This window comes from Schistocerca nitens, chromosome 2 (genome assembly GCF_023898315.1).
Source record: "Schistocerca nitens isolate TAMUIC-IGC-003100 chromosome 2, iqSchNite1.1, whole genome shotgun sequence".
NCBI lineage: Eukaryota > Metazoa > Arthropoda > Insecta > Orthoptera > Acrididae > Schistocerca > Schistocerca nitens.
Window position 1 is genome coordinate 129,063,818 of NC_064615.1, and position 25,855 is coordinate 129,089,672.

At 43.6% G+C, this 25,855-nt stretch overlaps 1 protein-coding gene and 1 non-coding gene across 2 annotated transcripts in view; both read left to right on the forward strand.

Annotated features, from left to right (window-relative positions):
- The window catches only part of LOC126235822 (transforming growth factor-beta-induced protein ig-h3), a 307,809-nt gene that overhangs the window by 213,238 nt on the left and 68,716 nt on the right, over positions 1–25,855 (forward strand). The window lies entirely within an intron of this gene.
- Trnap-cgg (transfer RNA proline (anticodon CGG)) lies at positions 5,043–5,117 on the forward strand. The gene has a single exon. It is a non-coding gene; the product is annotated as a tRNA-Pro (tRNA).

Sequence of the window (25,855 nt, forward strand, 5' to 3'; positions counted from 1 at the left end):
TCTGCTTGGAACCCAACTCCGTCACAGAAGCCATTTTGAAGGATACGCCTGGCGGTGCCACCTATCGATACTTCATGAAACTATAGGATCTGAAGCGGGAGTATTCCAGGATGTCCCACAACAAATTACGCATTTCTTTTCAACCGAAATTTATCGAGCACAAAATGTTTCGCTTTGCTTATTGAACGCACCTCGTACTATTACGCTTAGTATAATAGTAACGCTTCCAGCGGCACAATAAAACCAATTCCAAGTGAAAGAAACTGTCAGAAGACGGCACGCTTGTTTCTCAGAGTAATACAAACCTGCGCTGCCGATTCTTCCACTATAAAACAGAAACTCGTAAACCTTAACACTACAGGGACTCGTAGCATACAAAATGGCACTGTTTTGAAACTGCTGCCTTGGCGCATCCAGATATTTCTTGGAAGCTACTCTATTAGTTATGTGACTTTCTGTAAATTCTTTACATTTACCTTCATAGCGAAGAGAGAACTTCGTGCGTCCTGCACGTGGCCACAAAAAATGTTCACATGCTCTCGAGGTTCCTGTGCTCGAGGAAGGTGAGAATAAGTTAGTGACGCAGAGTCCAGTATAGCTTACAATAAAGGTCCATCTAAAAAGGGTGAGGAGGGTATCTCCATCTGAATAAGAATCCATGTCACGCAGCTTGAAATATTACTTAAGGTAAAGGACTTAGGTTTCTTTTCATTCCAGCAAGAACCTGATTTCACGCGTCTGTCCGCTTTGTTTTATTTAAATACACGAAAATATTTTTGGTAAATCTCTGCACTCAGAACAAAATGATGTAAAGGTCATTCCAAGAAAATTATCGGTATAAAAATCAGCCTGTGGCTGAAGCAAAAGACTTTCTTCGCTTGTCTTTTGTAAGAGCATAGTTCTGTATGTTTTTGGAATGGTTTTTTTTTTCTCGTTCTGCCTTGACGAATACTGTTTAGTTATTAGACTTTAGATGGTTACGTTCTAAGAATTAAAAATGAAACTGACGTGAAAAACCTTTTACTGTGGATATTTAGAAGTTTGTCTTCAACATTGTTTCAGATCGGTGTGGCTCAAGCAACAGAATCGACAGATCATTGTGAAGGGGCGTAACAGCGGAAAGCGTATTGCGTTCGCTCATTACTTTGATACTGCTCTTAGGAAACTGTGGCCCTGTGATTCGCTGCCGACTATTTTAATCCGTGTTGCACTTACTGCGGGCAAGAATTTATTGTTAATAATTCGGTCATTGCCGGCCGTTATGACCGAGCGGTTCTATGCGCTTCAGTGTGGAACCGCGCGACCGCTACGGTCGCAGGTTGGAATCCTGCCTCGGGCATGGATGTGTGTGATGTCCTTGGGTTAGTTAGGTTTAAGTAGTTCTAAGTTCTAGGGAACTGATGACTTCAGATGTTAAGCCCCATAGTGCTCAGAGCCATTTGAACCATTTTTAATTCGGTCAGTCGTCTCTGAACAGTGATTTTGTCGGGCTTCGATCACTTCCGATACAAGTCCTGCCCCCCCCCCCGCCCCCCTTAAATTAATACTGACGGATGGTGGGTCACAAAAATCGGCTCAGATACCTGAAGTAACAAATCTAAAACTTTTACTGAGCGTCTTACAAGGTCATACCGCTCACAACAGCAGTGCGTCCTTAAGGATACATTCCAACCATCTAAATGAAGTGTTGCTCTCTCTCCTTCTGGTGATATTCGCTGTATTGTTAAAGGCTATCATTTATCTCAATTTCTACTAAAGTAAACAGATCGCCACATTCACTAATTTTTCGTTCAATCCAAGTAATAAGTAAATTTCTATACGAGAATAACGCGTCAAGCTTTTCTGAATTCAGAAAATAACACGTAAGACGATATTTACTGGGTGAAAGAACCATAGTAATTGTTCCACGTGACTCTGGTAATTATTACCATTGTTACCAACTAAACATGGTTATAACAAATGGTTCAAATGACTCTTAGCACTATGGGACTTAACATCTGTGGTCATCAGTCCCCTAGAACTTAGAACTACTTAAACCGAACTAACCTAAGGACATCACACACATCCATGCCCGAGGAAGGATTCGAACCTGCGACCGTAGCGGTCACGCGGTGCCAGACTGAAGCGCCTAGAACCGCACGGCCACACCGGCCGGCATGGTTATAACAGTTGATAACGCTAACTCCTGTCGTAACGGGGTGTGAACCACCAGTGTAAGAGATACGCAAGACCTACCAGGATAGCCAAGCCCGTTAACGTGCCGTTTCCGGGAATTGGGGAGGCGAGCCCGCCCCGGATCGAATCCGCCTCGCGAATTAACGACGATGGCTGGTGAGCTGGCCAGGCTGGATGTGGTTCTTAGGCGGTTTCCCACTTCCAGCAAGGTAAATACCGGTCTGATACCCCACCTAAGGTACACACTACGCAAACTCTTAGAAAACGTTCTCACAGTTGAACATGAGATTTACTCTAGACGCAGATACGTAGGAAATTCTGTACAAGAGGGATTGGTTTCTTCGGAAAAGCGACCAACTGTCACTAACAGTGACAAAACCCATGTAACAAACATACTTATATGAATATGGTGTCTGTTCTTTCAGACATGTTCGAAAGAACAGACACCATATCCATATAAGTACATAGTTCTGACAATACCAGCCATGTCCTTCCTCTTCTGTGCGGATGTACACATATTACCCGAACTCTTACGGGACATGGTAAGAATGTCTTCCACGAGTAATGAGTGTGTTGGGTAGGGACACTACGAATGTAGTGTGTGGACATACAAAGTCAAAATATGGGTCTCGCGGGTGTTGGGTAGGGACACTACGAATGTAGTGTGTGGACATATAAAGTGAGAATGTGGGTCTCGCGGGAGGCGTGCGCGAGATAGTCCCTGCAGTCGCATTATCCTCTGTGCCCTCGGTGGCTTAGATGGGTAGAGCGTCTGCCATGTAAGCAGGAGATCCCGGGTTTGAGTCCCGGTCGGGGCACACATTTTCACCTGTCAGCAGCTGAAGGTATTAATATATAATTCTATTTTCATGTAACAAATGGCGACCCTGTACAAGCGGGGAAAATGCAAAGTGGAGGAGAGACACAGAATACTTTTAGTGTGTACCTGCCTTTGCTTTGCAGTAATTATCAATTACACAGAGAACTATGCCCTTATTTAAAATAGAAAACGCGTGGCATTGAAAGTCATTGTTGTGTACCCTGATGTGCAAACACAGCCTGCGCACAGCAACTGAATATACTGACCAGTCTTTTTTATTAAATCATGGGATAGGTAGGTGAATCATTTTATTAATAGCGATAATAAAATGTTACATCACCATTCAGCTTAAATTCCTCAGTACAGCCATGCCCTTCCATCCGAAAATGAACACCTTCTGCTGGCCCCACTTTTCTTCTATTACGTGTAAACAATATAAGTGCCTTTTCACTAGTAGAAGTAGACTTTCGCACATCTCTGTTTGCAAACTCTGAGAAATGAAATATCTTATACACAATAACATCTCTTTCATTAAAATTCTCAAGGCCAGGCAGTGAAGCAGAAGTACACCCCACTACTACTGCTGTTATCCAACATTACCTTCAGCAAAACTACCAGTATTGTCTACTTCCAAATCAAGCTTACGACAAACAAACAAGCAAACAAACACATATGGGCCGGCATGGAGGGTATTCTGTGTAGTTCCGTTCACTGCTTTATTATTTATTCTCATTAAACCAGATGTCAACTCCAAACTCTTTATTAGTTTGTACACTGCAGAACGCAGTTCATTTATAACTACAATGAAAAGCCCGTAAGAGTCTCGTATTGCCCTATTGGCTCCCAAGGTCGCTTTATCTTACTGTGAGATTTTCTTGTAGAGTTCGTGGACGATTCCGTCAATGTTCCCCACCAACCAATAACTTCTGGTAAACTCCCAATAATTAGGGGTAAACTGCTACGTCGCAGAGGACGATAGTACCTCCAAACATGCTCGCAGTTGTCTTATTGTGTGGATGTACGTCATACGTCAGGTGGAGGGCACATTGAACATTTGTCAAACATAAACCTCAGCGTAATTACAAAAAATTAAAATACTAATCAGTCTTGATCGTAAGGATTTATTAAAAATCACACGTCACATGGTAACCAGTTTCGATTTTGCCCACCATGTCTCACTGGGTGATGAGCAGAGGCGACGGCGGAACATTAGTAAGTGTCGGCGGACAAATACAAACTTACCAATTCTCCGCCATTGACTATGCTCACCGCCCGATGAGGCATCGTCCGAAGATGATTTTTGATAAAATCGAAACCGGTTACCATATGAGGTGTGATTTTCAGTTTTTAATAAACTTGTGGTCAAGACTGATAAGTATTTTAATTGAAACTTCCTGGCAGATTAAAACTGTGTGCCCGACCGAGAGTCGAACTCGGGACCTTTGCCTTTCGCGGGCAAGTGCTCTACCAACTGAGCTACCGAAGCACGACTCACGCCCGGTCTCACAGCTTTACTTCTGCCAGTATCTCGTCTCCTACCTTCCAAACTTTACAGAAGCTCTCCTGCGAACCTTGCAGAACTAGCACTCCTGAAAGAAAGGATATTGCGGAGACATGGCTTAGCCACAGCCTGGGGGATGTTTCCAGAATGATATTTTCACTCTGCAGCGGAGTGTGCGCTGATATGAAACTTCCTGGCAGATTAAAACTGTGTGCCGGACCGAGACTCGAACTCGGGACCTTTGCCTTTCGCGGGCAAGTGCTCTACCAACTGAGCTACCGAAGCACGACTCACGCCCGGTCTCACAGCCCGGTCGGGCACACAGTTTTAATCCGCCAGGAAGTTTCATATCAGCGCACACTCCGCTGCAGAGTGAAAATCTCATTCTGGAAACATCCCCCAGACTGTGGCTAAGCCATGTCTCCGCAATATCCTTTCTTTCAGGAGTGCTAGTTCTGCAAGGTTCGCAGGAGAGCTTCTGTAAAGTTTGGAAGGTAGGAGACGAGATACTGGCAGAAGTGAAGCTGTGAGACCGGGCGTGAGTCGTGCTTCGGTAGCTCAGTTGGTAGAGCACTTGCCCGCGGAAGGCAAAGGTCCCGAGTTCGAGTCTCGGTCGGGCACACAGTTTTAATCTGCCAGGAAGTTTCATATCAGCGCACACTCCGCTGCAGAGTGAAAATCTCATTCCAGTATTTTAATTATCTATCAGATCGCTGTTAATTTCCAACAATGTTTTCAAAATTAATTATAAAAAGGCCTGTGTGTATGTATGTGGAAGATATACCCTTGTAAAATCGGGCGCTTCGTTTGAAAATCAAAACTCTGCAATCCTAAGTTAAGTTAAAATTTACTCTAAGTTTCTATCTTCATCGATGAAGATATACTCTTGTGTAACCAGACGAATCCGTTTAAAGCATCGACTGTTATATACGAAAGACTGACAAAGCAACATCTCTCAACTTAGCGAAAGAAAAGAGGAAGATTATAGCGTATTGTCCTGTCGACAGCGTGATTGTCAGAAATATATCGCTAGTGGAGAAGTGTGTAGTAGGAAATCGATTGTGGTAAATATAGCAAGAGAGTTTCCAAACTAAATGTCACTGTTAGTTACACGAATCGCCAAAAACATTCTATTCTCTTTCTCCATTCGGTACTGCGCAATATTTGTGTGTTAACCCTGGATGTTGATTTGGAACTTTGGAAATTTGTGGTAAGAACTTATGGGACCAAACTGCTGAAGTCATCGGTCCCTAAGCTTACACACTACTTTATCTAACTTACGCTAAGGACGACACACACATCCATGCCCGAGGGAGAACTCGAACCTCCGACGGGGGGAGCCGGTTGGACCGTGACAAGACGCCCCAGACCGCGCGGCTACCCCGCGCGGTGATTTTGAACTACACATGCCATCTCTTTTTCCCTTTCTAGTTTATAATTCCATTTCGAATTCTTCCCGCTCTTTTTCCGGCTATGGCACGAACCGCTTTATCAAATACATCATCACTGGACTTCAGTAAACATGTCCAAATCGATTGACTTCCGTCAGCTGCCAGTGTCCCGTTTATTGCCTCCTAAGCTATTATGTAGCCTGGAACTGACCGGTCTCTGAGTATTTCCCAAGGTGTTGCCCAGATGGTCATCGCCATTTGAATCAGTTACCTAATTTGTCTACTACACTTGTTGAGTGTTCTGAGGAGGACTCTTAAGTAATTACAGTACATAATCAGCTTACCAAGAAGGATCGAAATGAAAAATGCAGGAACCTCTGGGAAATCTTCGTAGCTCGGCTCCTTCTGGTGGGATGAGTTTGCTTAGCTGTAGCAACGCAGATGAAATTTACTGCTGCAGAGAGCGGCCACGAGGCCGTATAATAATTAGTCTTGGACAGCGGACACGGGGGGAGGGGGGGGGGGCACTTCCTAGTTGCAGTTCATCACTGTTGCGCAAGGAAAGTTCCATGCATTGTATTGTCCGGAGAACGCAAACTTGTGGAAGATATCAGTGTTCTCTCCTTTTTTTGTAGGAGAGTCATCCGTCTTATGACTGGTTGACGCAGCGCAACACAACTTTCTCTCCTGTGCTGATAGCTTCACCTCACAATAGCACTTACGCCCAAAGTTCTCGAATATTTGTTGGATACATTCCAATCCCTGTCTTTCCTCACATTTTTTTACTCTCTGCGGCTTCCCCTAGTACACATGTCCTACCACTCTTTTAGTCTGTGTTTACCACATCTCCCTTCCCCGATTCCACAGATAACATCCTCATTTCTTCTTTTCTCAGTACACTTCATTTTCAGCATCCTTCTGTAAAATCACATTTAAAACGCTCCTCATATATTCAGGTTTTCTTACATCCCGTGATTCACTTCCGTACAACGCTGTGCTCCAGACGTACATTTTCGAAACTTCGTTCTTCGAATTAATGCCTATATATTAGTCGATTTACTTTAATAAAGAATACGACCTTCGCCTGTGCTAGGCTGCATCTCATATCTGGGACTGTAAAACAGTTAAGATCCTTCGACACCAGGAAGGCATCTGGTCCAGACGGTAACCCCGTAAGATTATATGTTGACTGTGCTACAAATATAGCACCATTCTTATCCATTATCTATCAGAGATCATGGGAACAGCGGAAAGTTCCACGGGACTGGAAGAAGGCCCAGGTCATAGCAATCTATACAAAGGGTAGAAAATCGGATGCACATAATTACCGGCCAATTTCACTGACATCGATTTGTTGTAGAATCATGGAACATATTTTGTGTTCAGACATAATGACCTTTCTAGACTCTGAGCAGCTCATATACAGAAACCAGCACCGTTTTAGGAAACAGCGGTCATGCGAGACACTTCTGGCTCTCTTTGTGCATGAGAGAAAATTTGGAATACATTTCGCATAAATTTCCTCAGCATGTTATAGTCTTAGGTGGAGATTTCAATTTACCAGATATAGACTGGGACACTCAGATGTTTAGGACGGGTGGTAGGGACAGAGCATCGAGTGACATTATACTGAGTGCACTATCCGAAAATTACCTCGAGCAATTAAACAGAGAACCGACTCGTGGAGATAACATCTTGGACCTACTGATAACAAACAGACCCGAACTTCTCGACTCTGTAAGTGCAGAACAGGGAATCAGTGATCATAAGGCCGTTGTAGCATCCCTGAATATGGAAGTTAATAGGAATATAAAAAAAGGGAGGAAGGTTTATCTGTTTAGCAAGAGTAATAGAAGGCAGATTTCAGACCACCTAACAGATCAAAACGAAAATTTCTGTTCCGACACTGATAATGTTGAGTGTTTATGGAAAAAGTTCAAGGCAATCGTAAAATGCGTTTTAGACAGGGACGTGCCGAGTAAAACTGTGAGGGACGGGAAAAACCCACCGTGGTACAACAACAAAGTTAGGAAACTACTGCGAAAGCAAAGAGAGCTTCACTCCAAGTTTAAACGCAGCCAAAACCTCTCAGACAAACAGAAGCTAAGCGATGTCAAAGTTAGCGTAAGGAGGGCTATGCGAGAAGCGTTCAGTGAATTCGAAAGTAAAATTCTATGTACAGACTTGACAGAAAATCCTAGGAAGTTCTGGTCTTACGTTAAATCAGTAAGTGGCTCGAAACAGCATATCCAGACACTCCGGGATGATGATGACATTGAAACAGAGGATGACACGCGTAAAGCTGAAATACTAAACACCTTTTTCCAAAGCTGTTTCACAGAGGAAGACCGCACTGCAGTTCCTTCTCTAAATCCTCGCACAAACGAAAAAATGGCTGACATCGAAATAAGTGTCCAAGGAATAGAAAAGCAACTGGAATCACTCAACAGAGGAAAGTCCACTGGACCTGACGGGATACCAGTTCGACTCTACACAGAGTACGCAAAAGAACTTGCCCCCCTTCTAACAGCCGTGTACCGCAAGTCTCTAGAGGAACGGAGGGTTCCAAATGATTGGAAAAGAGCACAGGTAGTCCCAGTCTTCAAGAAGGGTCGTCGACCAGATGCGCAAAACTATAGACCTATATCTCTGACGTCGATCTGTTGTAGAATTTTAGAACATGTTTTTTGCTCGAGTATCATGTCGTTTTTGGAAACCCAGAATCTACTATGTAGGAATCAACATGGATTCCGGAAACAGCGATCGTGTGAGACCCAACTCGCGTTATTTGTTCATGAGACCCAGAAAATATTAGATACAGGCTCCCAGGTAGATGCTATTTCTCTTGACTTCCGGAAGGCGTTCGATACAGTTCCGCACTGTCGCCTGATAAACAAAGTAAGAGCCTACGGAATATCAGACCAGCTGTGTAGCTGGATTGAAGATTTTTTAGCAAACAGAACACAGCATGTTGTTATCAATGGAGAGACGTCTACAGACGTTAAGGTAACCTCTGGCGTGCCACAGGGAAGTGTTATGGGACCATTGCTTTTCACAATATATATAAATGACCTAGTAGATAGTGTCGGAAGTTCCATGCGGCTTTTCGCGGATGATGCTGTAGTATACAGAGAAGTTGCAGCATTAGAAAATTGTAGCGAAATGCAGGAAGATCTGCAGCGGATAGGCACTTGGTGCAGGGAGTGGCAACTGTCCCTTAACATAGACAAATGTAATGTATTGCGAATTCATAGAAAGAAGGATCCTTTATTGTATGATTATATGATAGCGGAACAAACACTGGTAGCAGTTACTTCTGTAAAATATCTGGGAGTATGCGTGCGGAACGATTTGAAGTGGAATGATCATATAAAATTAATTGTTGGTAAGGCGGGTACCAGGTTGAGATTCATTGGGAGAGTGCTTAGAAAATGTAGTCCATCAACAAAGGAGGTGGCTTACAAAACACTCGTTCGACCTATACTTGAGTATTGCTCATCAGTGTGGGATCCGTACCAGATCGGGTTGACGGAGGAGATAGAGAAGATCCAAAGAAGAGCGGCGCGTTTCGTCACAGGGTTATTTGGTAACCGTGATAGCGTTGCGGAGATGTTTAATAAACTCAAGTGGCAGACTCTGCAAGAGAGGCGCTCTGCATCGCGGTGTAGCTTGCTCGCCAGGTTTCGAGAGGGTGCGTTTCTGGATGAGGTATCGAGTATATTGCTTCCCCCTACTTATACCTCCCGAGGAGATCACGAATGTAAAATTAGAGAGATTAGAGCGCGCACGGAGGCTTTCCGACAGTCGTTCTTCCCGCGAACCATACGCGACTGGAACAGGAAAGGGAGGTAATGACAGTGGCACGTAAAGTGCCCTCCGCCACACACCGTTGGGTGGCTTGCGGAGTATGAATGTAGATGTAGATGTAGATACACAACAGGCTCTAGATACCGGCTCCCAGGTTGGTGCCATATTTCTCGACTGTCGAAGGGCGTTCGACTCAGTTCCGCACTATCGCTTGCTCCAAAAAGTGCGCGTCTACAGCCTGTCCGATGACATATGCGGTTGGATAGAAAGTTTTCTAACAGACAGGTAGCAGTATGTCGTCATGAACGGGGTAGCTTCAACAGAAACAAGCGTAACTTCAGGTGTGCCCCAGGGCAGCGTAATAGGTCCGCTGCTATTTACGATTTACATAAACGATCTGGTTGATGGAATTGACAGCGGCATTAGACTGGTTGCCGATGTTGCTGTAGTCTACAGGAATGTAGTTTCACACGGAAGTTGTGAACAAATCAATGAAGATTTGCAGAAAATAAATGGGTGGTGTAATGTCTGACAGTTATCTCTCAATATTAGTAAGTGTAACCTACTGCGTATAACAAGGCGAAAAACCCCATCAATGTACACGTACAAAATAAATGTCCAGTCTTTGGAAGCGGTAACACATGGTTCAAATGGCCCTGAGCACTATGCGACTTAACTTCTGAGGTCATCAGTCGCCTAGAACTTAGAACTAATTAAACCTAACTAACCTAAGGACATCACACACAACCATGCCCGAGGCAGGATTCGAACCTGCGATCGTAGCGGTCGCTCGGATCCAGACTGTAGTGCCTAGAACCGCACGGCCACTCCGGCCGGCTGAAGCGGTAACATCCGTCAAGTATCTGGGTGTGACTGTTCGAAATGATCTCAGATGGAATGATCAGATTACACAAGTAACGGGTAAGGCGAACTCTAGATTGCGGTTTATTGGTAGAATCCTGAAGCAATGCAGTCATTCAACAAAGGAAATAGCTTACAATACGTTAGTTCGTCCAGTCTTAGAGTATTGTTCGTCTGTATGGGACCCTTACCAGTTGGGTCTGATTCAAGAGATTGAGAAGGTCCAAAGAAGAGATGCAAGATTCGTGGCTGCTACATTTAACCATCGCGGGAGCGTTACAAATCTCATACAAAGTTTGAAGTGGCACACACTTGCAGATAGACGGCGCGTTAAACGGAAGGGGATGCTCACTAAATTCCGAAATCCGATCTTCACCCCGCGCAATGATCACCATTCAAAGATAAGGGAAATTATAGCTCGTACTGAGGCGTTCAGACGGTCGTTTTTCCCTCGCGCGATCCGCGAGTGGATCAGAGGGGGGGAATATGAATTTGGCGCGAATTGTGCCCTCCGCCACACACCGCTTGGTGGCTAGCGGAGTATATATGTAGATGAAGACATTTTGGTTGTTTCGTCCGTCATGCGTTACTTTGTTCCCAGGATAGCAAAAATCTTTGACTTCGTCTACTACCTTCTCCCCATTATTAATGTTGAATTTGTATCGTCTTTCTTTCGTTTGCTATTAGTCCACATCCACTGCTGAGCGAAATCTTCATTTCATTCTGTTGGTCCTGCCTCTACAGCCTTCCACTGTTGCGGAAGTGCTGCCGGTGCAGGATTTTCTGCACCAACTGACCTCTTGATTATGCCCCATGAATGTTTGATTGGATTCGTGTTGGGCGATCTGGGTGGCCAAATTAATCGGTCAAACTGTCCAGACTGTTCTTCAAACCAGTCGCGAACAACTGTGTCTCGGAGACATGGCGCGTTGTTATACATAAAAATGCCAACGTTGTTTGGGACCGTGAAGTTCATGAATACAAATGGTCTCCAAGTAGTCTAACATAATCATTTCCAGTCAATGGTCGGTTCAGTTAGAACAGAAGACTCAGCCCATTCCATGTAAACACAGCCCACACATTTAGATGATAATGCCATGGGGGTAGTATTTTTATTTGAGTTTGTTTCGCAAAACATTCTCGTTATTAAATTGGCAAACTGCTTAGCGTGAATAAAATTTTCTGTTTCTTGATCATACGTCTCACGTAATGACCATGCTGACAAAATTACCGAAACTTACACTAAGACATGCCTGCACCACCAGACGTTATTTCCACGGGCTATTCCCAAATGTAATGTGAAGGAGATAAAACTGGGGACACTATGCTATTTAACATTTACCTTACACCATACAGTGGTTCGCGCAGTACTAATATAGGTATCTAATACATAAAATATTACCATTTTTTGTGGTAGTAAAAGAGGAGAGAATACTTCGTGGTAACTGTAACTTTGCTTGCGCTGAAACGCATATTTAACTACTAAAATGTAGGCCAGGACTCAAATGCAAAAGCCAATAGCGCGTCTAAAAACATGGACAGAGCAGTTTACTTTGACTATAGAGGAGCACTAAGCTGTAATTTAAGCTCCTCGAGCGATTTTTGACGATCTAGTTAATAGAACATTCGCAAACTTCGCAACATATGGTATGCATTTAGTATACACTAACTACTGGCACATGTGGAGCAAATGATTGCTCGGAACATGCGAAAGTCATTAAACAAAGATTTCCACCATGTGCTTACTGCTGAAGACACACACAGCCAGTCCGCAAATGTATAGTTCCGCAGGATTTGATTTTGAATACGTAAATTTGAAACGTCAGCGATAAATGAATGGTAAACTCGTCAGATACACACCACGTTGAGTACTGGCAGCAGACTACCAACGATTGCTCTTGAAAGTGTAGAGGTTGAGTTACCTTTCGCTGTTACCCATTTCGTAATTAGCTCGCATGAATATTTTAACAGCGTTTGTGTTGTGTTTCCTTTCGTTTTGGAGAACATAGTATTGTTCGGTTTAACGTTTGCTAACGACCCGTTTTTCGCTCGGGCATGTTAATATCTGAGCCATGTACTGTATAAGAAAACTGTTTCGTTCCCTATGCGACAACTTCGCCTTTCCGTTTTTATGATATTCGACTTGGAGTTGTCACTCTTCAGCCATGGGATATTTTTATTTCATTTTTGTAGGTGGTACTTTTTATTTAACAAAATAAATCACATTTCATATCGAAAACAACGGGGAAAAATATTGCTTGGCCAAATTAATGGATAAACAGTGTTTCCTGTGTATGTCTCCTATCTGTTAGGCAGAGAATTCGTATTGTGAGAGTCGCGCTATCATCAGATTTTCGTCTCGTTTTTGGACGTTGTCGTTTACTTATTCGTTTCTACAACATGGTCCCTGGCCATAAGTACATATGATAGTTACAAGTAACGATCTCCTCCTCAAAATTCACAATTTTCTTCCACATAGAATGAGGTGATGCAATGATTAAGATAGCGCTGCACTTTTATTCTGGAAAACATGAGTTTATACCTCACTGCGACCATCCAGGTTAAGTTTTTCTGTTATTTTCGTAAATCTGTTACGCCCAGTGGTAGGATGGTTCCTTAGAAAATGGCAAGGCCAATTTCATTCCCTATCTTTTCCTCCAGTACAAGCCTGTGCTACGCCTCTAATGGGCTCAGCATCGATTGGCCATTAAGGTTCAATCTGTCCTCTTTCCGTGTTTTAGTTCTATAAAGAATTATTCCATGAGTGGTAGATGAGCTAGAAGTTTACTATTTATTTCTAATTTAGCAACGTTTTCAAAAGAGTGTTTAACCAGAAACCCGAAAGCATTCCCTTATGCAGAAGGAAGTATTGTATTTCTAGCTTTCCAGGACTGAAAAAGTTAAAAAAATAGACGTTTTCATACTGAGTTCTCTAACGAAATTTCTCAAGACTACATTCATCGTAATCGTCGTCGTTCGTGGCTATGAACGCTCCAGCTAAGGACTTAAGTCCCATGACGACGGCGAAGATAAAAAGGAACTAACAGTGGTTCCCAAGAGGAATATAAACACTTCCAACCGTTCAACAATTTACTCCGCTATCACGGGCTTAGTATCAGGACCATAAACATTGGTCAAACTATTCGTCGCGATGTCCTATTCAGTTGAACCTCGGTAACAATTAGAAGGGGGCACGTTACAAAGATTTGAGGAAATTGTATCATCACCAGATGCTGGCAAGAATTTCGGATAAATTATGTACGTTTTCAATCAACGTCCGGATATCGGTTATGTAACCAGTATGCACGATGGGGTAAGACAGACCACTCAAACTACGCTGACGAGCGAAACAATTATGACCACTGTTTACCACATGACCGAATGTCGTCTAGTGGCTTTACAGGCACGTAATGCTACAAAGAAAGCATACAGGTTGCTCAAAAATTCAATGCCCAAACTTACAGCCATGATGACAAAGACAACAATTTATTTCGTTAAGCAACAAGGTGTTGGAAATTCGTATTGAGAGGTACAGAGTCTCCAGGGAGCCATCGGGTGTGACTGAGAATAAAACGATGCTGAATGTGGTTCAGTCTTTTATTGTACGGATCATTGTTACAATAAATGTTCAAAATGAGTACCACGAATTTCAGCACAGAGCCGGTAAAGAAGTCACAGGGTGCCCCGTATTCGACGGAAAATGTCCGGCGTGTTCTGTACGTGTGTGACTTCAGAAGACTTCTGTGCAGCCAATTCCTCCGAGTCCACAGGGGTACAGTACACTTCGTTTTTCATGTACCCACCGAGAAAGAATACTAATGATGTGCATGCCATGCAGGTCTCTCGATGTGCACCACATGTTTCGTTGCGCGACCGTCGAGCAGGCACTACAACGCTACATCTTGTTTACTGACTCAATGCGAACGTCAGGACGTCAAAAAACTACGTACCACAAATCAACTATGGCCTAACGATGTTTGTAGGAGGTACTTTTCGTTTATCTCCTTAGCCACGGACGCTCTTACTCGTGCTTAGTACTCAGTCAATGGTTCAAATGGCTCTGAGCACTATGAGACTTAACATCTGTGGTCATCAGTCCCCTAGAACTTAGAACTACTTAAACCTAATTAACCTAAGGACATCACACACATCCATGCCCGAGGCAGGATTCGAACCTGCGACCGTAGCAGTCGCGCGGTTCCGGACTGAGCGCCTAGAACCGCATGAACACCGCGGCCGGCCTCAGTCAATGCATGGTATTCCAAAGTCTTTGCAACAAACGTCTACGGGCGATAGATAACGTCACGGGGAACAACTTTTGTTAGAGGCGAGTTGTTGGCTAACGCTTCCCGGCGACAGTAGGCGTCACCTAAGACTGGTTAGACCGGTATTATACTAGCAGACTTGCTTTGATAGAGAAATGTGATCAGATGTTCATATTTTCTTTGACAAACATATCTGACGTAGCGCTGATAGCGGTCTTACACTGCCATCAAATTTTCTTTGCCAACGATCTTTTACGTTGTAGTTCCTTCAGATTGGCCGACGAAGACTTATTACTGTGCTCCGCAGTTGCTTTTGTCACACCAGCATTGTATTTACATTTGGAAGAGGAGCAGAAGGAAAGAAAAAGGAAACTTACTTTGTTGAGCAGGAGGATTCACGGCGGGATGCTAAAAGCACCCAAAAAAATCTGACGCAGGAGCTCCAAGTCGAGGACGTAAAGTAATATGAAAATTACCTGCGAATGGAGGAGAGTACATTTCAATACGTGCTCAAGAAAGCGGTTTCTCATATTACGAATCAGACCACTCACCTAAGAAATGCTATATCCGCAAATCACAGATTTACTGTAACACTGCGATTTCTTGCAACAGGAGAAAGCAGTTCTGGTTTATAGTATAGCACTCGAAAACCGCAGTGCACATTGACGAAAATAGTACCAGACACGTATGAAGCTATTTATAAAGCACTGAAGGATATTTATAAAGCACTGAAGGAAAAACATCTGAAGACAAATAACTTTTAGTAAATACACTGCTGGCCATTAAAATTGCTACACCAAGAAGAAATGCAGATGATAAACGGATATTCATTGGACAAATATATTATACTAGAACCGACATGTGGTTGCATTTTCACGCAATTTGGGTGCATAGATCCTGAGAAATCAGTACCCAGAACAACCACCTCTGGCCGTAATAACGGCCTTGATACGCCTGGGCATTGAGTCAAACAGAGCTTGGATGGCGTGTACAGGTACAGCTGCCCATGCAGCTTCAACATGATACCACAGTTCATCAAGAGTAGTGACTGCCGTATTGTGACGAGCCAGTTGCTCGGTCACCATTGACCAGACGTTTTCAGTTGGTGAGAGATCTGGAGAATGTGCTGGCCAGGGCAGCAGTCGAACATTTTCTGTATCCAGAAAGGCCCGTACAGGACCTGCAAAATGCGGTCGTGCATTATCCTGCTGAAATGTAGGGTTTCGCAGGGATCGATAGAAGGGTAGAGCCACGGGTCGTAACACATCTGAAATGTAACGTCCACTGTTCAAAGTGCCGTCAATGCGAAGAAGAGGTGACCGAGACTTGTAACCAATGGCACCCCATACCATCACCCCGGGTGATACGCCAGTATCTCAATGACGAATACACGCTTCCAATGTGCGTTCACCGCGATGTCGCCAAACACTGATGCGACCATCATGATGCTGGAAACGGAACCTGGATTCATCCGAAGAAATGACGTTTTGCCATTCGTGCACCCAGGTTCGTCGTTGAGTACAGGCGCTCCTGTCTGTGATGCAGCGTCAAGGGCAATCGCAGCCATGGTCGCCGAGATGATGGTCCATGCTGCTGTTAACGTCGTCGAACTGTTCGTGCAGATGGTTGTTGTCTTGCAAACGTCCCCATCTGTTGACTCTGGGATCGAGACGTGGCTGCACGATCCGTTACAGCCATGCGACTAAGATGCCTGTCATCTCGATTGCTAGTGATACGAGGCCGTTGGGATCCAGCACGGCGTTCCGTATTATCCTTCTGAACCCACCGATTCCATATGGTGTTAAGTCATTGGATCTCGACCAACGCGAGCAGCAATGTCGCGAAACGCTAAACCGCAATAGCGATAGGCTACAATCCGACCTTTATCAAAGTCGGAAACGTGATGGTACGCATTTCTCCTCCTTACACGAGGCATCACATCAACGTTTGACTAGGCAACGCCGGTCAACTGCTGTTTGTGTATGAGAAATCGGTTGGAAACTTTCCTCATGTCAGCACGTTGTAGGTGTCGCCACCGACGCCAACCTTGTGTGAATGCTCTGAAAAGCTAATCGTTTGCATATCACAGCATCTTCTTCCTGTCGGTTAAATTTCGCGTCTGTAGCGCGTCATCTTCGTGGTGTAGCAATTTTAATGGCCAGTAGTGTACTATAGCCAACAAGAAATATTTTTATTTTTACAGAAGCTGTAGTTTTTCTCCTTTATATCCTCAGGGGTACATTCTGGCCGTACTTCAAGGTTAATGGCCTTCGAAATTTTTTTATAGTTCTCGCTTCTTCTTCTCCTGCTTTGTATTCGAGATGCCGCAAGTTATACGGTGTTTCACCTGCCTCGTAAATTTCTATCACTTTCGTTGTAGATGCGACACACCATGTAAATTTCGAAGCCAGGTTGGTAAATATTAGATATCAGACAGCTGCAGTGGCACTTGCGCTCCGAGCAGTTACTTTTATCCATGCAGTAAATATAAGACAATCGCTAGCTCGCGTTAACAGCCTTCCACATAGGCTACGCGCTAGATTTGATAAAAGAAAATGTGACCAAGTTCCTTATTACACTACCAAATTTTCTTCGACAAAGAAACTTTGTCAAAGGAAATTTGATGGTGTAATACCGGTATTCTGACATTGAGAAGCTGTAGGGCGTAGTCACTCTATGGCGTTCACATGCAATGTGTGTTGCGTATCATCCAGTCATCTGTTCTGCGTGAAAGGCGGTAGGCCGGGCAAAACTGAAGTTCTCCATTAGCTTCTAAAATATCTTTCTCTGCTTATAGATTTCCATTCTTACGGCTTTTTGTTGAAAATCATTGTATCAGTTTACTGGGGCAGACAGTGTGTGGCACACGTGGTTAGTAGAGCCCGCTAATTCGGTGAAATCTCGTCATCCCAGAGCTGGCAAATACAGAGAAGTGTCTTGCGCCTCTGGGAAGAGTCAGCTACATTTTGTGCCTAGCGAAAGTTGTTCCCAATGACATTATGTATCACCCTTAGACGTTTGACACAAAGTCTTTGAAACACCCTTTTCCGTCATCTGGTTGCTTAGTGCAATGTATTTGTCGCTAGCTCCGTCGTAAGATTTATCATATTTGGCACTGAATTATTGGACAACCAAATAAGCGGGGGGATATAGAATAAAGTAGCGACTCTATGGGCCGTTTTTGGTAATGCCGCTGCCAGGAGCGTATTTGACAAAGGGCTACTGTAGTATGGAAAATGGTTGATGGACCTATAAACTACGGAGTATACGATAAGGTGTTGGACGTCGGCGTCTGATCACAGAACGTGCTTTCCTGCTCTGCAAAGCAGGGTCTGGGGCGATAATGGCACAACGCACGACATAATATAATACTGGTCAGGCTCAAGTGTTTAGGAGTATTCCGTTGATCGAAGCAGAGGAACTCCGCAGCCTGCGACCCTTGTGTTCTGCATTGTTGACTCAACGACACAGGCAATAACGATTGCATTGGGCACGGAATTATCGAGATTGGACGATGGGTGGATAGAAAAGAGTCACCTGGTCGGGTGTACCACATTTCTTGTCGCAGCTGGTCGATAATCGTGTGTCGGATACGTTGTTATCCAGGCGAACCGCTTCTCGAAACATACACCTCACTACGCAGTATTACCTTATGGGAGATATTCACCTGAACTTGCATGGGACCTGCGGCAATAACTGAATGCGCCATGACAACTGTGGATTATGTGGACATTGTTGTAATCCACTTGGATTCCTTCATTATCGATGGTGATGGCATCTTTCAACAGTATAACCGCCTGTGTCACAGGACCAGAAACGTGCTGCAGTGGTTTGAGGAACTTCGTAGTCAACTCTCAGTGATATCTTGCGCGCCATATTCGCCTGATCGGAAACCGAAGGCACGTATCAGGTAGCTATCTATCAGACGGCATCTCCGCGCTCACCAACCACAGGAGCGTAAATTACGTGAATCGCACGATCTGTGCGTAAAAGTCTGGTGCCACGTACCTGCGGAAGCGTACTAAGGACTTGTCGAATCCATTTTACTCAGAATCGTTTGCTGTCTTGTTTTCGGGTTATTCAATCTGTATATTGAGCAAGCAGTTAAGGAAACAAAAGAAAAATTCGGAGTAGGTATTAAAATCCATGGAGAAGAAATAAAAGCTTTGAGGTTCGCCGATGACATTGTAATTCTGTCAGAGACAGGAAAGGACTTGGAAGAGCAGTTGAACGGAATGGATAGTGTCTTGAAGGGAGGATATAAGATAAACATCAACAAAAGCAAAACGAGGATAATGGAATGTAGTCGAATTAAGTCGGGTGATGTTGAAGGTATTAGATTAGGAAATGAGACACTTAAAGTAGTGAAGGAGTTTTGCTATTTGGGGAGCAAAATAACTGATGATGGTAGAAGTAGAGAGGATATAAAATGTAGACTGGCAATGGCAAGGAAAGCGTTTCTGAAGAAGAGAAATTTGTTAACATCGAATATTGATTTAAGTGTCAGGAAATCGTTTATGAAAGTGTACGGAGTGTAGCCGTGTATGGAAGTGAAACATGGACGATAAATAGTTTAGACAAGAAGAGAATAGAAGCTTTCTAAATGTGGTGCTACAGAAGAATGCTGAAGATTAGATGGGTAGATCACATAACTAATGAGGTGCTGTTGGACCATGAAGCTGTTTTTGTATGTCAATCCATAAAACAGGTGGAAATTTAAGTTCAGGAGTACAAAAAAAATGGCTCAAATGGCTCTGAGCACTATGGGACTCAACTGCTGAGGTCATTAGTCCCCTAGAACTTAGAACTAGTTAAACCTAACTAACCTAAGGACATCACACACATCCATGCCCGAAGCAGGATTCGAACCTGCGACCGTAGCGTCAGGAGTACACTATTTGTTAAGAAGTGTAATGAATTGCACAATTAATTGATTGCAGAAATCTCTCAGAACAATGTGTGTTGGTCAACTACCGCCAATAGTTTCACATTTTTCTGTGTCAGAGAGGGAGACACCACCATTATGAGTATGCCTGCAACAGACCTGGCGTTCGCCGTGCCTGACGTGACGTCACGAACAAGCGCCGAGGCCTTCCTTTGAGTCGGTGTTGGTATGTCTCGATACCGATTTATCGGAGTATGCTGCTGCCCATTGCTGTTTCGCCAATAAGTGTCCCGGTAGTCCTTTTCGGGAGGAGACACTACGGTTAGGAGGTCAGAGTGCGAGGCGAGACCTTGGCCTCAGGCCGCTGCCTGGAACGGTGAGATGCGTGCAGAGCCGTGTGGGTGCGGGAGGGGAGGGTGAGGGAACGCGCGACCCGAATCCGCGCCGACTCTCACTTGTCACCGCGGGCGCCCAGACGTGGCCGCCGCCTCTGTTCTCCGGTTACCGGCCTCAGAGAGCCCCCGAAGTCTCCACGCCCTGCTGCGGACGACAGACCGCCCTTTTCTTTTGTGCACTCGAGCACCTAGCGCAAATGTACTGATTGACGACAATCATTTTTGTGCTATGAAATATCCGTCCTATATTCTTTAGAATTATACTTCCCGAACTTTCTCTTGTGAATCGAACATGCACTCGCAAGGTAAGAAAAGAAAAGCTTTCCAGTATACACTCACGAGCCGAAACATTCTAAATGCCGGCCGCTGTGGCTGAATGGTTCTAGGCGCTTCAGTTCGGAACCGCGCGACCTGCCTCGGACATGGATGTGTGTGATGTCCTTAGGTTAGTTAGGTTTAAGTTCTAGGGGACTGATGACCTCAGATATTGAGTCCCATAGCGCTCAGAGCCATCTGAACCATTTGAACATTCTGAATAGTTGTTGTTGTTGTTGTTGTTGTCTTCAGTCTTGAGACTGGTTTGATGCAGCTCTCCATGCTACTCTATCCTGTGCAAGCTTCTTCATCTCCCAGTACCTACTGCAACCTACATCCTTCTGAATCTGCTTGGTGTATTCATCTCTTGGTCTCCCTCTACGATTTTTACCCTCCACGCTGCTCTCCAATACTAAATTGGTGATCCCTTGATGCCTCAGAACATGTCCTACCAACCGATCCCTTCTTCTAGTCAAGTTGTGCCACAAACTTCTCTTCTCCCCAATCCTATTCAATACCTCCTCATTAGTTACGTGATCTACCCACCTTATCTTCAGCATTCTTCTGTAGCACCATATTTCGAAAGCTTCTATTCTCTTCTTGTCCAAACTGGTTATCGTCCATGTTTCACTTCCATACATGGCTACACTCCATACAAATACTTTCAGAAACGACTTCCTGACACTTAAATCTATACTAGATGTTAACAAATTTCTCTTCTTCAGAAACGCTTTCCTTCCCATTGCCAGTCTACATTTTATATCCTCTCTACTTCGACCATCATCAGTTATTTTACACCCTAAATAGCAAAACTCCTTTACTACTTTAAGTGTCTCATTTCCTAATCTAATCCCCTCAGCATCACCCGATTTAATTTGACTACATTCCATTATCCTCGTTTTGCTTTTGTTGATGTTCATCTTATATCCTCCTTTCAAGACACTGTTCATTCCGTTCAACTGCTCTTCCAAGTCCTTTGCTGTCTCTGACAGAATTACAATGTCATCGGCGAACCTCAAAGTTTTTACTTCTTTTACCGAGTATAAAATACTAATGGGCAGTTAAATGTGATAATCATTGCGTGCGGCGTCCCCTTATCAGGCCCTAATAGTAAATTGAGTTCATCGATAGGAAAGAAACTGTATTGGTGACTGAGCGCGAGATCGCTGCCTGCCGTCAGGTTGTCGCCACTGCGGAGGACTAGCCAGATGTGTTTCTTGCGCATTACTTTAAAGCTTATTAGAGCCTCCGCTGGCGTGAAGAAGACAAATGGCGACGCCAGAACGCTAATCCAGCGGAAAAGAACTTCTCGGTAATTAGCAGCCGAGGCAGAAGCGATGGGAAGCAGTAGTTCAGGAGGAAAATTTGTCTTGCAGAGACACGGCAGATATTCGCTCATTTTCGCAAGAGTGCTCCTTCGGTTGGGGAGGGTGGGAGCGATGTACACCCTCTGTTGAAATTAGCGGTTATTGTGTTTCTTTCTCGTTCAGCGTTTTGGGAAGATGTTGGCATATTACGTTATGAAATTGACAACAGAAAAAATGCATTACAATACTTCACACCAAAAGTCAACGTGCTTCTTGACACATTAAAGACAGAAACCATATATGAATGCTGTGTGTGATAGGAAGTGGTGGATATAATTCCTGCTCGACGCCTCACAATATACGCGCCCATAAAACTGAAATTTTCGTGCATTAAAATCAATAACAGCTGTCAATATACAGTGTGTGAGGTCATAATCCACATGCCTTTACAAAACCTTATAACCAACTCCGGTCACACAAAAAACAATGCAGCGGCAACTAATAACCTAAGAGTAAAAGTCGTGTTTCTCGTATTGCGAGAACATTTCAGTAGTAGTATGTTTCCTTCCATCATCCGCACGATGTGAGACCCACGTTAGATAACAGTAGGAAGCATTATGGGCGGACTCTGAATGGAGCTACTTAATATTACACCGTGTCCAAGTTTTTAAGTACGACTAAGCGCAAGTGAAAGAACAGAAAATTCGCTCCATTAGCTGATATTTTGGAACTGCAAACAATAAGTTGCTAAGTAAGTTACTAATTAACATGTCTGCTACATAGTTTAGTACGTTTACGGCAGTGACCGCAAGTGGGAGGTGAAAATCAGCTACATGAAAAGACACGAAACTATGTAAGGGTGTGACAGCCTGGTTATCATCTGTGTGGACATACGTTAACCGAAAGAGGAAAAGAGAACTCGGGAACTGACTTAACTGTTTAAAAGAGTTTTCAGGAATAATACGTACCAATTAGCACGTACATTTACACCTCACGCACTTTTTCTGTTATTTTAAATTCATTACAGCTTGCGAATAGCAAATATTTTCGTTAATGTTTTTTCTCTCTATCGCTTAGCTTTATCTTCGAGAATGAAGAGAAACTTAAATACACTTTATAGCTAATATTTTTTTGACGTTTAACTTACTTCCTGTCAACAGAATGGACAGAGGAGAATGTATGTGGTGATACAAACTGCAACTGGGCAAAAACGAACAAATCGTTACCTTGCTACGAAAGCCATCTCTAAGCAGAATATTAGAAAACAGTGGACGTCTAAGCCAGCGCCACAGTGGATTTCTTACATGGCTCGTGTGTTGTGTGTGTGTGTGTGTGTGTGTGTGTGTGTGTGTGTGTGTGTGAGAGTGAGTGAGTGAGTGAGTGAGTGAGAGAGAGAGAGAGAGAGAAAGGGGGGGGCGTAGAATAGAGAGACAAACATAAATATTTCCAGCACAGGATCTTTCTGGGGCTCTCCAACGCCTCCGCAAAGAGCCTACTTCACTGAAACTGCTTCGCTGCTTTAATTAAGCAATTGAGTGGGGAAATATAATTCACCGTGGCATCGTACAGCTAATTTGCGTAAGCGACGTCCTCTCTCTGCAGCAGTTTCACTTAACACTAATTGAGCGTAAGCTATGTAATTATAGCAATATAGTCTGATTAAAGTGAAATGGGAGTGTCACAGCTTCCGCCGCCACTTCTGCTGACTTGTCTGCAGGATGACTAGACAGCTGCTTGTGAAAATCGGAGAGACAGTAGCGTCACATTAAAACGGCGAGAATTATGTAGTGAAATCTCACGATGTTGCATTGGAAACATCATAGTTCACGTGGTCGCGAATCGTCGCTCTTTGTCCTTTCTAAGTTCAGGCGGAAAACACAATTAGTGAAAGAAGATATCACAGACAAGTAATGCTTTATGCTGTTCCCGTACAATCGCATATTCCGAACGGGATTACCGGAAGTTGCGATTCTACCCATCCGCTTTGACATATGACGTGTTCAGAATGGCTGACATCCTTTTTTCAAAAAGTATACAATATGACGACCGTGACGGCACTCATTACGCCGACAAACAAACATAAGTAACACGTGAAATATTGAACACCAGCAATACAATGAAACTGACGGAACAACCGCAGGAACTTGGGGGTTTTAGGCGGGGACACACTAAATATACGACAATAAGAATAACACCACTCCAAAACAAATATTAGCCTAACCCAAAAACAGCACACGAAATTCTCATCATTCAATACATTCATAAAACGCAAAAACGAAAACTGTTGGTGTCGTAAATTTCGCTTGATCTATATAGCTCAAACGGAACCTTCGACACCAGGAACTCACAAAGGACTGGAAAACCTGGTATCGCAAATTTCGCTTGACCTACCATACCTACCATTATAAACTACTGTTTAAGAACTTCAGTTATCAACAACAGCCAAAAATTCCTAAAATTCTAAAACACTATTCCAACATAAATTTCGATACCCTCATCTCAAAGAAAATTAAGCACATAAACAAATACACAAACCTTTTATATACAGTATATATCTATACTACGGAAAATTGGCGCCATGCGATAGCATGGCGCCAATTTTCCGTAGTTTAAAAATGGGGCGTTATCGACCTACACAACATTAGTAATTTTGATTCCTACTGGTATCAGCTATCCAGGGTTTAAATTTCGTGGCACAATTTTTCTCCATCCTGTATATAAAAGGTTTGTGTATTTGTTTATGAGTGTGTGTGTGCATACACCTTTACTCCCCCCCCCCCCCCCCCCCCCCGCCCACACACACACACACACACACTAAAAAAACCATAATAAAGATTACTGAAATCAACTGGAAACATCACCACATATAATAGTCCCTAGTTTGGTAAGCAGAGACTTCCGTCCATTTCATAAATTCCACGCATTACATACACTTCACACACCAACACTAGATAAATTTACTTATAGCAGCATATCAACGCTCACAGCAGCAACCAAACGAACGACTAGTAAATTTCCTCGTAATATACGTAACCAGTAGTAAACGAAGAATCAAAAACTTAACATTCAGTCCATTAACTTCACAATGACCTGAAAATTTCAAAACCGGAAACAAATCAGAAGCCAATAACTAACGATATTAAAATAACTCACTGACAAAACAAGAAAAACGAGCTCGCAAAATACCGAGTAACACACAGCACTTAGCCCAGTGCCACACTAACATTACTCACAAACGACTTCTAAACACAAAAATCCCACATTAAACACTGCTTAAATTTTAAATTAAGATCATCATCAATGGTGGCCGAAGAATCCGACATAAGAAGTCGCCCTCGTTCTACCAACGGCAGGGTGGAGGAGCAGACAGAGGTTCAGGTCACTCTCTTGCCCCTTAGGACGAGTAACTGCCCCTATAAGGCGGATGTATCAGCAATGAACAATGGCATAAGGATGCAGAAGACAATGGATACCACTGCACTGAAGACGTACAAGGCGCATCCACAAAACATGTGGCATGTAATTGAAAAAGTGTCATGAAGATATTTCCATTGGCAAAACGTTCCAGATTAGTCTCCTATTCGGATCTCCTTGAGGGGACTGCCAAGGGGGAGGTGACCCTGAGAAAAATATGGAATAACCAACGAAAGTAAAAAATTCTAAACGCCAGAAGGCGGAATCTCAGAAGTTTGAACAAGGCAGGAAAGCTAGAAAATCTGAAAAGGAAAGGTGCAAAGGCTCGATCTAGATATAGTGGGATTCAGTAAAATGAAATGGAAAGAAGATAAGGATTTCTGGTCAGACGAAGATACGGTAATTTAAACAGAAAGCACGCAGCAGAAAATGGTATAACGGGAAAAGGATTCGTTACGAATAGGAAAGCAGGGGAGAGAGTGAGCTACTGTGAACATCTCAGTGATAGAATTGTACCCATCAGATTCGACAGAAAACCAACGCCGACACCGAAAGTACAGGTATAAATGCCGACGTCGCAAGCAGAAGATAAAGAGACAGAGAAAATGTATGATGATACTGAACGCGTCGTTCAGTATGTAAAGAGAAATGGAAATTTCATTATGGGAGACTGGAACGCGATTGTAAGGGAACTAACACAAAAAAGGTTTATGGGAGAA